Here is a 14,854-nt window from a genome sequence, read left to right on the forward strand (position 1 = left end):
CATATATGTTGTATGGCTGCTCTATTTCCTATGCTGTACTGGACATCCCCATGACTATTCTGTAACTCCCAATTTGTGTTTGTTAATTCCATCACCTTTTCCACTCTTCTATCTGGCTATCATCAAAATGTTTTCTCTATCTATGATTATGTTTCTGTTCTGTTTGTTTTATTTTTGTTTTTGAAATTCGATTGTTGATAGATATGTAATTATTGCCATTTTACTCTTCATATTTGATCTTCTTCTTCTTCTTCTTTTTAAAGAAGACCCTTTAACATTTCATACACTACTGGTTTGGTGATGATGAACTCCTTCAGCTTTTTCTTGTCAGGAAGCTCTTTATCTGTCTTTCAATTCTAAATGACAGCTTTGCTGGGCAGAGATATCTTGGTTGTAGGTTTTTGCTCTACATCACTTTGAATGTTTCCTGCCAATCCCTTCTGGCTTGCAAAGTTTCTTTTGAGAAATCAGCTGACAGTCTTATGGGAGCTCCCTCATAGGTAAAAAACTACTTTTCTCCTGTTCTTTTAATATTCTCACTTTGTCTTTAACCTTTGGCATTTAATTATGATGTGTCTTGGGGTTGGACTCTTTGGGTTCTTCTTTTTTAGGACTCTCTGTGCTTCCTGGACTGTATGTCTATTTCCTTCACCAAGTTACAGAAGTTTTCTGTCATATTTAAAAATAGGTTTCCAGTTTCATGTTCTCTTTCCTCTTTCCAGAATCACCATGATGTGAATGTTGCTATACTTGAAGTTGTCTCAGACCTCAGTTGTCTCAGTGGCTTCTTTCACTGACCTCATCTTTTTTTATTCTTTTTTCTTCTTGCTGTTCTGATTGGTTGCCTCGTCCTTATATTCAAAATCACTGATTTGTTTCTTGGCTTCATGCACTCTCTTGTTGATTCCCTGTAAAATGTTCTTTATTTTAATTAGTATATCCTCACTTCTGACTGAATTCTTTTATGCTGTTGAGGTCCTCATCAAGTTCCTTGAGCAACCTTACAACCAGTGTTTTGAACTCTGCATCTAGTAGATTACTTGTCTTAATTTTGTTTAGTACTTTTTCTGGAGTTTTGCTCTATTCTTTCATTTGGGCCAAATTTCTTTGCCTCCTCATTTTGGCAGCCTCCCTGTGTTTGTTTCTATGTATTAGGTAGAGCTGCTAATGTCTGACAGGCTTGGTAAAGTGGCCTTCTAGTAGTTGTCCTGTAGGGTCCAGTGGCATAGCCTTTTCTATCACCCAAGCTGTGTTCTCGAGTTGTGCCCCATGTATGGGCTGTGTACACTCTCTTCTTGTAGTTGAGACTTTCTTTCTTTTTTTTCCCTCTCTCTTTTTTAAATTGTTGTTTCCATTCAAGTGTAAGTGCAATGTGTCTATTCAAGTGTGTCCATTCTCCTCCCACCACACTCACCCACCGCAGCCATCCCCACCTCACACTCTTGAGTGTACCCCCATTTGGCTTTGTCCATGTGCCCTTTATACAGGTTCCTTGAGGAGCCTTCCCCATTTCCTCCCCATTATCCCTTCTCAACTCCCCTCTAGTTACTGTCAGTTTGTTCTTTATTTCAATGTCTTTGGTTATATTTTGCTTGCTCATTGGTTTTGTTGATTAGGTCTTACTTACAGGTGAGATCATATGGTATTTGTTTTTCATGATTTAGCTTACTTCACTTAGGATAATGTTCTCCAGTTTCATCCATGCTGTTGCAAAGGGTAGGAGCTCCTTCTTCTTCTTCTTTTTGCTGCATAGTATTCCATTGTGTAAATGTACCACAGTTTTTTGATCCACTCATTTAGTGATGGGCATCTGAGCTCCTTCCAGCACTTGGCTATTGTAAAATATGCTGCTATGGACATTGGGGTGCATAGGTTCTTTTGAATTGGTGTTTCAGGATTCTTAGGGTAAAATCCCAGCAGTGGAATTGCCAGGTCAAGAGGCAGTTCCATTTTTAGTTTTCTGAGGAAATTCCATACTGTTTTCCACAGTGGCTGCACCAGTCTGCATTCCCACCAACAGTGCACTAGAGTTCTCTTTTCTCCACAACCTCCTAGCACTTGTTGGTTGTCGATTTGGTTATGATGGCCATTCTGACCTGTGTGAAGTGGTATCTCATTGTGCTTTTAATTTTCATCTCTCTGATGGCTAGTGATGTTGAGCATCCTTTCATATGTCTCTGGGTCCTCTGTATGTCCTCCTTGGAGGAGTGTCTGTTCAGGTCCTTTGCCTATTTTTTAACTGGATTGTTTCTCTTCCTGGAGTGGAGTTGTGTGGGTTCTTTATATATTTTGGAGATCAAACCCTTGTCCAAGGTATCATTTGCAAATATATTTTCCAATATGGTTGGTCTATTTTGCTGATGCATTTTTTAACCATGCAGGAGCTTTTTATTTTGATGAAGTCTCATTTGTTCATTCTTTCCTTTATGTCCCTTGCTCTAGGAGACACATCAGTGAAAATACTGCTGTGTGGAATATCTGAGATTTTCCTCCCTATGTTCTCATCTAGGACTTTCATGGTGTCATGACTTATATATAAGTCTTTTATCCATCTTGAGTTTATTTTTGTATATGGTGTAAGCTGGTGGTCAAGTTTTATTTTTTTGCATGTATCTGTCCAGATCTCCCAACACTATTTGTTGAAGAAGTTATTTTTACTCCATTGTATGCTTCTGCCCCCTTTGTTGAATATTAATCGACCATGAAGACTTGGGTTTATTTTTGGGCTCTCTATTCTGTTCTATTGTTCTATGCATCTGTTCTTATGCCAGTACCAGACTGATTTAATTACTGTGGCCTTGTAATATACTTTGATGTCAGGTATTGTGATCCCTCCTACTTTGTTCTTCTTTCTCAAAATTGCTGTGGCTATTTTGGGTCGTTTGTGGTTCCATATAAATTTTTGAAGTGTTTGTTCTATATCTGTGAAATATGTCATTGGTCTTTTAATGCAGATGGCATTCAATCTATAAATTGCTTTGGGTAGTATGGACATCTTGATGATGTTATTCTTCCAATCCATGAACACAGTATATGATTCCATTTATTTGCATCTTCCTTAATTTCTTTCTTTAGTGTTGCATAGTTTTCTAAATACAGGCTTTTTACCTCCTTGGTTATGTTTATTCCTACATACATTATTTTTTCTTGTTGCTATATCAAATCAGACTTTTTTCCTGATTTCTGTTTCTGATATTTCCTTGTTGGTGTACAAAAATGCCTTCGATTTCTGAATATTGGCTTTGTATCTTGTTTCCTTTTGCCAAATCAACTTATTAGGTCGGGTAGTTTTTTGGTGCAGTTTATAGGATTTTCTATGTACACTATCATGTCATCTGAAAACAGTGACAGTTGTGCTTCCTTCTTTTCAATTTGGATGCCTTTTATTTCCTTTTCCTGTCTGATTGCTGCAGCTAAGACTTCCAATATTGTGTTGAATAGAAGTGGTCAAAGAGGACAACCTTGTCTTGTTCCTGATCTCAGTGGGAAAGATTTTACTTTTTGCCCACTGAATATGATGTTGGCTGTAAGTCTCTCATATATGACCTTTATTATGTTGAGGAATGCTCCCTCTATTTCTACTTTCCTGAGTGTCTTTATCATAAATGATATGGTGCCTTATCAAATGCTTTCTCCCCATCTATTGATATGACCATTTGATTTTTGTCTTTCCTTTTGATTATGTGATGTATTACAATTATTCATTTGCGAATATCGTACCAGCCCTGCATCCCTGGAATGAATCCTACCTGATCGTCATGAATGATCTTTTTAATTTATTATTGGAAGCTCTTTGTCAATACATTGTTGACGATTTTAGTGTCTATCTTCATCAGTGTTATTGGCCTGTAGTTTTCTTTCTTTGTTGTGTCTTTTTTCTGTCTTTGCGATTAGGATGATGCTGACTTCATAAAAGGAGTTTGGTAGTCTTCCATCTTTTTGGATTTTTTGGAATAGTCTGTGAAGAGTAGGGCTTAGCTCTTCCTTAAATGTTTTGTAAAATTCTCCGTGAAAATGTGCAGTCCAGGGTTTTTGTGTGCCAAGATTTGTTTTATTACTGCTTCAATTTCATCAGCTATTATTGGTCTGTTTATCCTTTCAGCTTCTTATTCATTCAGTTTTGGAAGATTATATTTTTCTAGAAATTTGTCCATTTCACCCAGGTTTTCAAATTTCTTGGCATATAGTTCTTCATAGTAATTTTTTACAATCCTTCATATTTCTGTGTTATCAGTTGTAATCTCTCTGTTTCATTTCTGATTGTGTTTATTTGGATCTTCTCTCTTTTTTCTTGATGAGTCTGCTTAAAGGCTTGTTGATTTTGTTTATCTTTTTACAGAATCAGCTCCTGGATTTATTGATCCTTAGAATTGTGCTTTTAGTCTCTATGTCATTTAATTATGCTCTGATCTTGGTTATTTCCTTCCTTATACTTGCTCTAGGCTGTCATTGTTGCTTTTCCTCAAGTTCTTGTGGGTGTAGAGTTAGGATGTTTACTTGAAATGTTTCTATCATTTTTATATAAGCCAGTATCCCTATGAACTTCCCTCTCAGGACTGCATTCGCTGTGTCTCATAAGTTTTGGATTATTGTGAATTCATTTTCATATATTTCCAGAAACTTTTTGATTTCTTCCTTAATCTCATTCTTAACCCATTCATTGTTTAATAGCATGCTTTTCCATCTCCCTGAATTTCAGTGTTTTTAAGGTGTTTCCTTGAGGTTGGTTTCTAGTTTCAGTTCCTTGTGGTCAGAGAAAATGCTTGACATAGTTTCAATATTCTTGAATTTGTTGAGGCTTCTTTTGTGTCTTATTATGTGGTCTATCTTTGAAAATGTTTCATGTGCATTTGAAAAGAATGTGTATTTAGCTTCTTTGGAATGAAAGGTTTGATATATATATATATATATATATATATATATATATATCAGTTATGTCTATTTGTCCAGGACATTATTCAATGCTTCAATATTGTTGTTAATATTTGGTTTGGAAGATCTAACCATTTTCGACAGAGGGGTGTTAAAATCCCCTATGATATGATAATTGTGTTGCTGTCAATATATTTTTTGATGTCCTCCAAGATTTTCCCTACATATGTGGATGCTCCTACATTGGGTGCATATATGTTTACAATATTTATGTCTTCTTGATGGATTCTTCCCAAGAGTATTATGAAGTATCCTTCTTTGTCTCTTTTTATGACCTTTGTTTTGAAGTGTATTTTGTCTGATATAAGTATTGCTACCCCAGCTTTTTTTCCCTGTCCATTTGCTTGGAATATTTTTATCCAACCCTTCACTTTCAGTCTGTGTAGGTCTTTTGTTCTGTGGTGGGTCTCTTATAGGCATTATATGTAGGTGTCATGTTGTCTTACCCATTCTGTTACCCTATGTCTTTTGATTGCAGCATTTAATCCTTTCACATTTAAGATTATTATTGATAGGTGCTTATTCATTGCTATTTTACCCCTTTGTACCTGAGTTCCTCTCTCTCTCACTCCTTTTTTCTTTCTTTTCTTAAGACAGACCCTTTAGCATCTCTTGCAGAGCTGGTTTGGAGGAGGTTTATTCTTTGAGGCTTCTAGTGTCAGGGAATCTCCTTATTTGACCTTCCATTTTAATTGAGAGCCTTGCTGGATAAAGTAGTCTTGGTTGCTCTGTGGCATCCTGTCTGTGGCTGTTTCCTTCACTTGTTAATCTAGTCATTCTGCACTCAGCAGTCAGGCTTAAGCCCCACAAGGTGGGGAGAATCAGTCCTTTAGTTGGGTATTGTTTCTCCTCAGGCTGTTGCTGCTTGGAGGCAAATGGTCTGCCTGAGCAGGATGGCTGCTGCTGTAGGGGTGATGACTCAGCACCAGGATCCTGGCAGCTACTCTCTTAGTTCTCTCCCCAAAGCCTCTGTCCACAGCCTCTCTTCAAGCGTCTCTAGTTCACTCTGCCCCACCTTTGCCAGGGATCTACTGTCTGTGGATGACTCCCTCAGTTGTTCATCTAGTCACTCTGCACTTAGCAGTCAGGTTTAAGCAGGACAGAACCAGAGCATAGTCTTTTATGGGGGTGGGGCTGTTGTTTTCCCTAAGGCTGCTGCTACTCTAGGGGAGTGGTCTGCCTGAGCAGGATGCCTAGTGCAGAATGTGGGATGACTCAGCACTGGAATCCCAGTGGCTACTCTCTCAGCTCTCTCCCCAAAGCTTACATCCTCAGTCTTTCCTCAAGCATCGCCAGTGCACTCTGACCCCACCGTTGCCTAAGCCCTGGGTAAGTGGCTACAGATGAGAATTTGTGCATTGGCTTCTTAAATGCCTCTTTGTATCTACAGTCATTCTTCTCTGGCAGAGAGCAACCCTGCCAATTTTCACTGTCAGTTGTTATGTGTGTATTCTGGGCTCTTTGGGCTCTGGTGCTCTAAGCTGGGAATCCCACCTTAGGGTTTAGACCCCACACTTTTGAGGGGGATCCAAACAGTTGCTTAATGATCCCTCTGGTGCTGCTGTCTGTGGGCACCCAGCCAGCCCTCACAAGTCTCCACAGCACTCTTTACTGGTCAGTTAGCACTGAAGCTGATTCTTTTGTCTGTTCAAGGTTATAAAGTTTCTCTCACTCTATTGTTCAGGTTTTTGTCCAGGTAATCTCTCCACAATTTAGTTGTATTTCCAGACTGGGCCTGGGAGAAGGTTAGTGTGGCTTCCATTTATTCCCCCACCATCTTGCCTCCCCCTATTTGTAGTTGAGCCTTGATTACTGGTGGCACATCTGATGTCAGCCACCACCTATGTTCTCTCTAGGGTCATACAGCATAAGATACAAAGTGATCTGCAGATGGCTTCATCTTGGGCAGAGAAAGAGCAAACAGCCACCCAATAAAGATGAAAGGCTCACTTACTAGCTACAGCTTTACGTCCTACACTACCTCAAGGTCATTCAGCCCCTGTATTACAACAAACATCAAAGAGGCAATGCTATACTAACAGACAGGAAGGACACCAAAAGAAAGAGTGCCCACAACTGACTCAAGCTCTACTGCCTCCTACACCATGCCTCCTCTACAAGAGAGAAAGCCATTGGAAAAATGAGTGTCCTGAACTCTGAATGGAATTTAGCACCTCAAAACCAATGATGGTTGAAAAACCTGAGAACTGACAGTGTCTGAGGCCTCCTACCACCCCCATTGATCATCCAACCACCACAACAGAGGACACTCTGGTGACCCTTGATGTGGCATGTAAGCCCAATACATTCTTTTTAAAGATTTTATTTATTTTTAGACAGAGGGGAAGGCAGGGAGAGATGGATGGGAAGAAACATCAATGTGTGGTTGCTCCTTGTACACACCCAACTAGGGATCTGACCCACAACATAGGCATGTTCTCTGACTGGGAGCCCAACCAGCAACCCCTGGGTTTGCAGGCTGGTGCTCAATACACTGAGCTGCACCAGCCACGGCACCTATTACATTTTAATTGGACACGAGCCTGTTTACTCTTCCCTGACTCACTCGCAAGGTACACTTTCTACCAAAATCTGTTTGGTCACTGGGGTTAATGGGCATCCTCAACACTGCCATTCCACTCAACACCTTGACTGCAGTCACAGGAATCTGACTTTCAGTCATGCCCTTCTGGTAGCTCTAGGGTGACACATCCCCTTGTTAGGGAGGGACAACTTGTCTAGTCTAGCAACTACCATAGCCCTATGAGTATTTGCCAAGGAAGATAATGAACCATCATTGTTTGTTTAAATTTTATTCATTATAGTATTAAAGTTATCCTGACTTTTTCCCCTTTGCACAGCTCAGCCCAGCACCCCCTCCCCACTCCATCCAGCAATCTCCACACCTTTGTTCATGTCCATGGGTCACACATATAAGTTCTTTGGCTACTCCATTTCCTATTCTGTACTTTACATCCCTATGGATATTCTGTAACTACCAATTTGTACTTCTTAATCCTCTACCTCCTCATTCCTTCTCCCAACCTCCCTCCCATCTGGGAACCATCAAAATGCTCTCTGTATCCATGATTGTGTCTCTGTTATTTTTGTCTGCTTAGTTTGTTCTTTAGATTCAATTTTTGATAAACATGTTTTATTGCCATTTTATTTTTTCTTTCCTTTTTTTAAAATTTTATTTTAATCATTGTTCAAATACAGTTTTCTCCCTTTTACTCCCATTCCAGCCCAACCATCCATCCCTCCCTACTTCTCTCCCATTACCATCCACCCCTACTTTTTGTCCATGTGTCCTTTAAATTTGTTCCTGTAAACCCTACCAATTCCCCCCCTGAAATTCCCTCTTCTCTCCACTCTGGTCACTGTCAGTCTGTCCCCTATTTCAGTGTCTTTGGTTATATTTGCTTGTTTCTTTGTTTTGTTGTTTAGGTTCCTGTTAAAGGTGAGATCATATGGTATTTGTCTTTCACTGCCTGGCTTGTTTCACTTAGCATAATTCTTTCCAGCTCCATCCATGCTGTTGCAAAGGGAAGGAGCTCCTTCTTTCTTTCTGCTGCATAGAATTCCATTGTGTAAATGTACCATAGTTTTTTGATCCATTCATTTACTGATGGGCATCTTGGTTGCTTCCAGCATCTAGCTATTGTAAATTGTGCTGCTATGAACATCGGGGTGCAAAGGTTCTTTTGTATTGGTGTTTCAGGGTTCTTAGGATATAGTCCCAGCAGTGGACTCGCAGGGTCAAAAGGCAGATCCATTTTTAGTTTTCTGAGGAAGTTCCATACTGCTTTCTATAGTGGTTGTACCAGTCTGCAGTCCCACCAACAGTGCACTAGGGTCCTCTTTTCTCCACAACCCCTCCAACACTTGTTGTTTGTTGCTTTGTTTATGATGGCCATTCTGACTGGTGTGAAGTGGTATCTCATTGTGGTTTTAATCTGCATCTCTCTGATGGCTAGTGATATTGAGCATCGTTTCATTTGTCTTTGGATTTTCTGTATGCCCTCCTTGGAGAAGTGTCTGTTCAAGTCCTTTGCCCACTTTTTAACTGGATTCCTTGTCTTCTTAGAGTGGAGTCGTGTAAGTTCTTCATATATTTTGGAGATTAAACTCTTGTCTGAGGTATCATTGGCAAATATGTTTTCCCATACAGTTGGTTCTCTTTTTATTTTGATACTGTTTTCTTTAGCTATGCAAAAGCTTTTTATTTTGATGAGGTCCCATTTGTTTATTCTTTCCTTTATGTCCCTTGCTCTAGGAGACAAGTCAGTAAAAAAGTTTCTCAGTGAAATATATGAGATTTTCCTACCTACCTTCTCTTCTAGGACTTTAATGGTGTCACGCTTTATATTTAAGTCTTTTATCCACCTTGAATCTATTTTTGTATAAGGTGTAAGTTGGTGCTCAAGTTTCATTTTTTTGCATGTAGCTGTCCAGTTCTCCCAACACCATTTGTTGAAGAGGCTATTTTTATTCCATTTTATGTTGCTGCTTCCTTTGTCAAATATTAATTGACCATAGAGACCTGGGTTTATTTCTGGGCTCTCTGTTCTGTTCCATTGGTCCATGTGCCTGTTTTCATGCCAGTACCCGGCTGTTTTGATTACAGTGGACTTGTAGTATAGTTTAGTGTCAGGTATTGTGATCCTTCCTACTTTACTCTTCTTTCTCAAAATTACAGCAGCTATTCGGGGTTGTTTATGATTCCATATAAATTGCTGAAGTGTTTGTTCTATGTCTGTGAAATATGCCATTGGTACTGTAATAGGAATTGCATTGAATGTGTAAATTGCTTTTGGTAGTGTGGACATTTTGATGATATTAATTCTTCAAATTCATGAACACGATATATGTTTCCATTTGTTTGTGTCTTCCTTGATTTCTTTCTTCAGTGTTATGTAGTTTTCTGAATACAGGTCTTTTACCTCTTTGGTTAGGTTTATTCCTAGATATTTTATTTTTCTTTTTGCTATTTCAAATGGGATTTTTTCTTTGATCTCTGCTTCTGCTGTTTCATTTTTGGTGTATAGAAATGCCTTTGATTTCTGGATATTGACTTTGTATCCCGCTGTTTTGCCAAATTCATTTATTAGGTCAAGCAGCTTTTTGGTGGAGTCTATAGGATTTTCTATGTATACTATCATGCCATCTGCAAACAGTGACAGTTTTGTTTCCTCCTTTCTGATTTGGATTCCTTTTATTTCTTTTTCTTGTCTGATTGCTGTGGCTAAAACTTCCAGTAGTATAGTGAATAGAAGTGGTGAAAGTGGACAGCCTTGTCTTGTTCCTGACCTTAGTGGAAAAGATTTTAATTTTTGCCCAGTGAGTATGATGTTGGCTGTAGGTCTCTCATATATGGCCTTTATTATGTTGAGGAATGCTCCCTCTATTCCCACTTTGCTGAGTGTTTTTATCATAAATGGGTGCTGTACCTTATCAAATGCTTTTTCTGCATCTATTGATATGATCATGTGGTTTTTGTCTTTGCTTTTGTTTATGTGATGTATTACATTTACTGATTTGCAAATATTGTACCATCCTTGCATCCCTGGAATGAATCCCACTTGGTCATGGTGTATGATCTTTTTAATGTACTGTTGGATGCGGTTTGCCAGTATTTTGTTAAGGATTTTATCATCCATGTTCATCAGCAATATTGGCCTGAAGTTTTCTTTCTTTGTTGTGTCTTTATATGGTTTTGGAATTAGGATGATGTTGGCCTCATAAAAAGTTTGGGAGACTTCCATCTTTTTGGATTTTTTGAAATAGTCTGTGAAGGATAGGTGTTAGCTCTTCCTTAAATGCTTTGTAGAATTCTCCTGTGAAACCATCTGGTCCAGGGCTTTTGTGTTTTGGGAGTTTTTTGATTACTGCTTCAATTTCTTTTGCTGTTATTGGTTTGTTCAGGCTTTCTTCTTCTATTCCATTGAGTTTTGGAAGATTATATTTTGCTAGAAATTTGTCCATTTCATCTAGGTTTTCAAATTTCTTGGCATACAGTTCTTCGTAGTAATTTTTTACAATCCTTTGTATTTCTGTGGTATCTGTTGTAATCTCTCCTCTTTCGTTTCTGATTGTGTTTATTTGGGTCTTCTCTCTTTTTTTCTTGATGAGTCTGCTTAAAGGCTTGTTGATTTTGTTTACCTTTTCAAAGAACCAGCTCTTGGATTCATTGATCCTTAGAACTGTGCCTTTAGTTTCTATGTCATTTAATTCTGCTCTGATCTTGGTTATTTCCTTCCTTCTGCTTGCTCTGGGATGTCTTTGTTGTTGTTCCTCGAGTTCTTGTAGATGTAGGGTTAGGTTGTTTGTTTGGAATGTTTCTAACTTTTTTAGGTGGGCCTGTATCGCTATGAACTTCTCTGTCAGAAGTGCCTTGGCTGTGTGCCATAAGTTGTTGTGAGTTCATTTTCATTTGTTTCCAGGAAGTATTTGATTTCTTCCCTAATATCATTCTTGGCCCATTCATTGTTTAATAGCATGCTATTTAATCTCCATGAATTTGAGTGTTTGGGGGTTTTTTTCCTTGGGGTTGGTTTCTAGTTTCAGTCCCTTGTGATCCAAGAAAATGCTTGGTATGATTTCAATTTTTTTGAAATTCTTGAGGCTTGTTTTGTGTCCTATCATGTGGTCAATCTTTGAAAATGTTTCATGTACATTTGAAAAGAATGTGTATTTAGCTTCTTTGGGATAGAGGGTTCTGTATATGTCAGTAAGGCCCATTTCATCTAGGGTATTGTTCAATGCCACAATATCTTTGTTGATATTTTGTTTGGAAGATCTGTCCATTTTTGACAGTGGGGTGTTAAAATCCCTCACAATAATTGTGTTGCTGTCCATATCTTTCTTGAAGTCCTCTAAGATTTTCTTTATGTATTTGGATGCTCCTATGTTGGGTGCATATATATTTACAATATTTATGTCTTCTTTGTGAATTCTTCCTGTGAGTATTATGGAATGACCTTCTGGGTCTCTCTTTATGGTTTTTTTTTTTTTTTGGAAGTCTATTTTGCCAGATATGAGTATTGCTACCCCAGCTTTTTTTTCCTCTCCATTTGCTTGGAAAATTTGTTTCCAGCCCTTTACTTTCAGCCTGTGCAGATCTTTTATCCTGAGGTGTGTCTCTTGTAGGCAGCATATGTGTAGGTCATGTTTTCTTATCCAATCAGCTATTCTATGTCTTTTGATGGGAGCATTTAATCCATTTACATTTAAGGTTATTATTGATAGGTACTTATTCATTGCATTTTATGTACGTGTGTTCGTCTCTCACTCTCTCTTTTCCTTTCTTTCCTTAAAGCAGTCCCTTGAGCATCTCTTGCAGAGCTGGTTTAGTGGAGGTGTATTCTTTTAGACTTCTTTTGTCTGAGAAGCTTCTTATTTGGCCATCTATATTGATTGAGAGGCTTGCTGGGTAAAGTAGTAGTGGTTGCAGGCCTCTGGTTCTCATTACTTGGAATATTTCTTGCCATTCTCTTCTGGCTTGGAGTGTTTCCATTGAGAAGTCAGCTGTTAGCCTTATTGGGGCTCCCTTGTATGTTACTTCCTTTTTCTCTCTTGCTGCCTTTAAGATTCTCTCTTTGTCTTGGAATTTTGCCATTTTAATTATGATGTGTCTTGAGGTGGGTCACTTTGGGTTCCTCTTGATTGGGTCTCTCTGTTTCTTTGATTTGTGTGACTTTTTCTCTCATCAAATTAGGGAAGTTTTCCTTCATTACTTTTTCAACTAGGTTTTCGATCCCTTGCTCTTCTTCTTTTCCTTCTGGTATCCCTATTATATGGATATTATTACGTTTCATATTGTCTTGAATTTCTCATAATCCCTCTTCATTCTTTCTGAGCCTCTTTTCCTTTTCTTGCTCTTTCTGGGTGTTTTCTTCTACTTTGTACTCTAGCTTGCTGATCTGATCTTCTGCTTCATTGATCCTGCTTTTCATTCCTTCTACTGTGTTCTTCAGTTCAGAAATTGTATTTTTCATTTCCTCTTGGCCCTTGGTGAGAGTTTCTATTTCCTTTTTCATGCTGATGTAGTTTTCAGTGAGTTCATTGTAGCTTCCCTGTAGTTTCTGGTAGCTCACTGTGAGCTCATTGAGCTTCCTGACAATCATTCCTTTGAACTCAATATCTGATAGTTGAATTGCCTCTATTTCTTTTAGCATTCTTTCTGAGCCTTCCTCCTTTCCTTTCATTTGGGGATTTTTTTTTTTGTCTTCCCATTGTTTGTGAGACTCTTCTTGTTAGTCTCAGCTTCTTATATTGATCTGTTCTGGCTCCCTGGGTTTGTGGTGTGAACTTCTGTAGTAGAATAGCAGTGAGTTTCAGTGGTGCAGTTTCCTTGATCTCCCAAGCTCACTGGTCTTGGGCTGTCATTTAAGTTGGTTTTGTGTTTGCCTTTGGATTTTGATTCTTGTTGAGTCTTTCTTTGGTGGTTCCTTTCCACCAGCTGGTTAAATGAGGGTCACTCTGTCCACCACCTCCTGTATTTTGTTGTGCTGGTGAGGTCAGGTTGTGTTGAAGCTGGTTCTTCCATGTGTATATGGTTTAAAGAATTCTTGTTCAGTTGTTTGTACTGGGTACTGTCTCTACTGTTTAGTTGTATTTCCAGATAGGTCCTGGATTGAGGTTTGTGTGGTTACTACTCCCTCCTTCACCTTCTTCTGTTGTTATCTGTTAATGGTTCCTTTGTTGTTGGGTTTCCTCTTCTAGTGAGTATCCTGGTGTTCACTGCCTCCACCTATTCTTTTTTGTCATCAGTTGGAGGGGGAAGGCAAAATGGTTTAAGACAGCAACAGAGAATTCTATCCTTTTTACAGTAGTAGCAAGTAGGGAAGAGATAGGAGATCCTTTGATTATATATAGTGTTTACCGTGATCTTCCACCCAGCTAGCTGATTTTTAGAAAGGATGGAAAGAAGATAAGGCTCTTGTTGGGGAAGAAAGGATTGTGAGCTGGATCTATAAAGCAGGGAGATTGTGGGAGGTCAGATTCTGAGGTAAGGTTAGAGTAAAGGATAGTAAATAGGTGTAGTGTGTGAGAGAATAGAGTTAGCCACTACAGTAATAGAGTTCAGGAAACTTTGAAATGGGCTAAGATCTGGGTGGGGGGGTTTGTAAAGTAATTACAATTGCATGGAACAGCAGTTATTTACAATAATATTATGGCAACAATCATATGACAAAATCTATGAGGTCTAGGTAGCAAGAATAGGGAGTACAGAACCTCGAGTAGTGTGCTAATGGGACACAGGTGAGTTAAAGAACAGTAGATTAGCAATACAGTATGGAAAGAGAGATCAGGGGAAAGCTGTCTGGTCATACAATATATCCAGTCTAACAAAGCAGACTATACAAAAAGAAGAGGGATATAAAAATACTATTTAAAAAAGATGTAGGAATACTGGAAAAATAATAATAATACAAATATGCAATAACTTGCAGGTTTTCTGTAATAGCAGAGTAAAATTTATCTCACTGTCCCAGCTGTTGTGGTGCCCCTTCTTTGGGTTCAACTTTGGTCTTTTCACAGATCCAGGATTTTGTCTCATTTGTAGGTATTTAGAAAAAATTTTAAAAAGTAAAAATAGAAAAGGCAGATGAAGGAAGGAAGAAGAGATAAAATTGGAGGACAGGAATGAGGAAGGAATAAAACAAGACATCAGATAAGAGAGGAAAAAGAAATCAAAAGAGAATAAAACAATAAAAATTAAAAAATTAAAAATTGTTAAAAAAAATAGAATCAAATTAAAAAGTCTCTTGGTTTCAAAGTGGCCAAACCAGTTTTTCTGCTCTTGCTGGCTGAGGCAGGCTGAAGAGTGATTGGTATGGCTTTTCTTCCTTGGCCAGCAGAGCTCACACTGGCTCCTCAGCCTTGCACCCTGGGTGTGGGAATCAGGTCTTTCCCCAGG

General features: G+C 38.6%; 1 long non-coding RNA gene across 1 annotated transcript in view; it reads right to left on the reverse strand.

Moving 5' to 3' along the window:
• Positions 1–1,304: 1,304 nt before the first annotated feature.
• LOC118500606 overlaps positions 1,305–14,854 on the reverse strand; it is an 18,452-nt gene continuing 4,902 nt past the window's right edge. Inside the window, exon 3 of the long non-coding RNA XR_004903180.1 lies at positions 1,305–1,315. This is a non-coding gene — a long non-coding RNA (uncharacterized LOC118500606). The remainder of the gene's footprint in view (positions 1,316–14,854) is intronic.

This window comes from Phyllostomus discolor, chromosome 5, assembly GCF_004126475.2.
Source record: "Phyllostomus discolor isolate MPI-MPIP mPhyDis1 chromosome 5, mPhyDis1.pri.v3, whole genome shotgun sequence".
Classification (NCBI taxonomy): Eukaryota; Metazoa; Chordata; class Mammalia; order Chiroptera; family Phyllostomidae; genus Phyllostomus; species Phyllostomus discolor.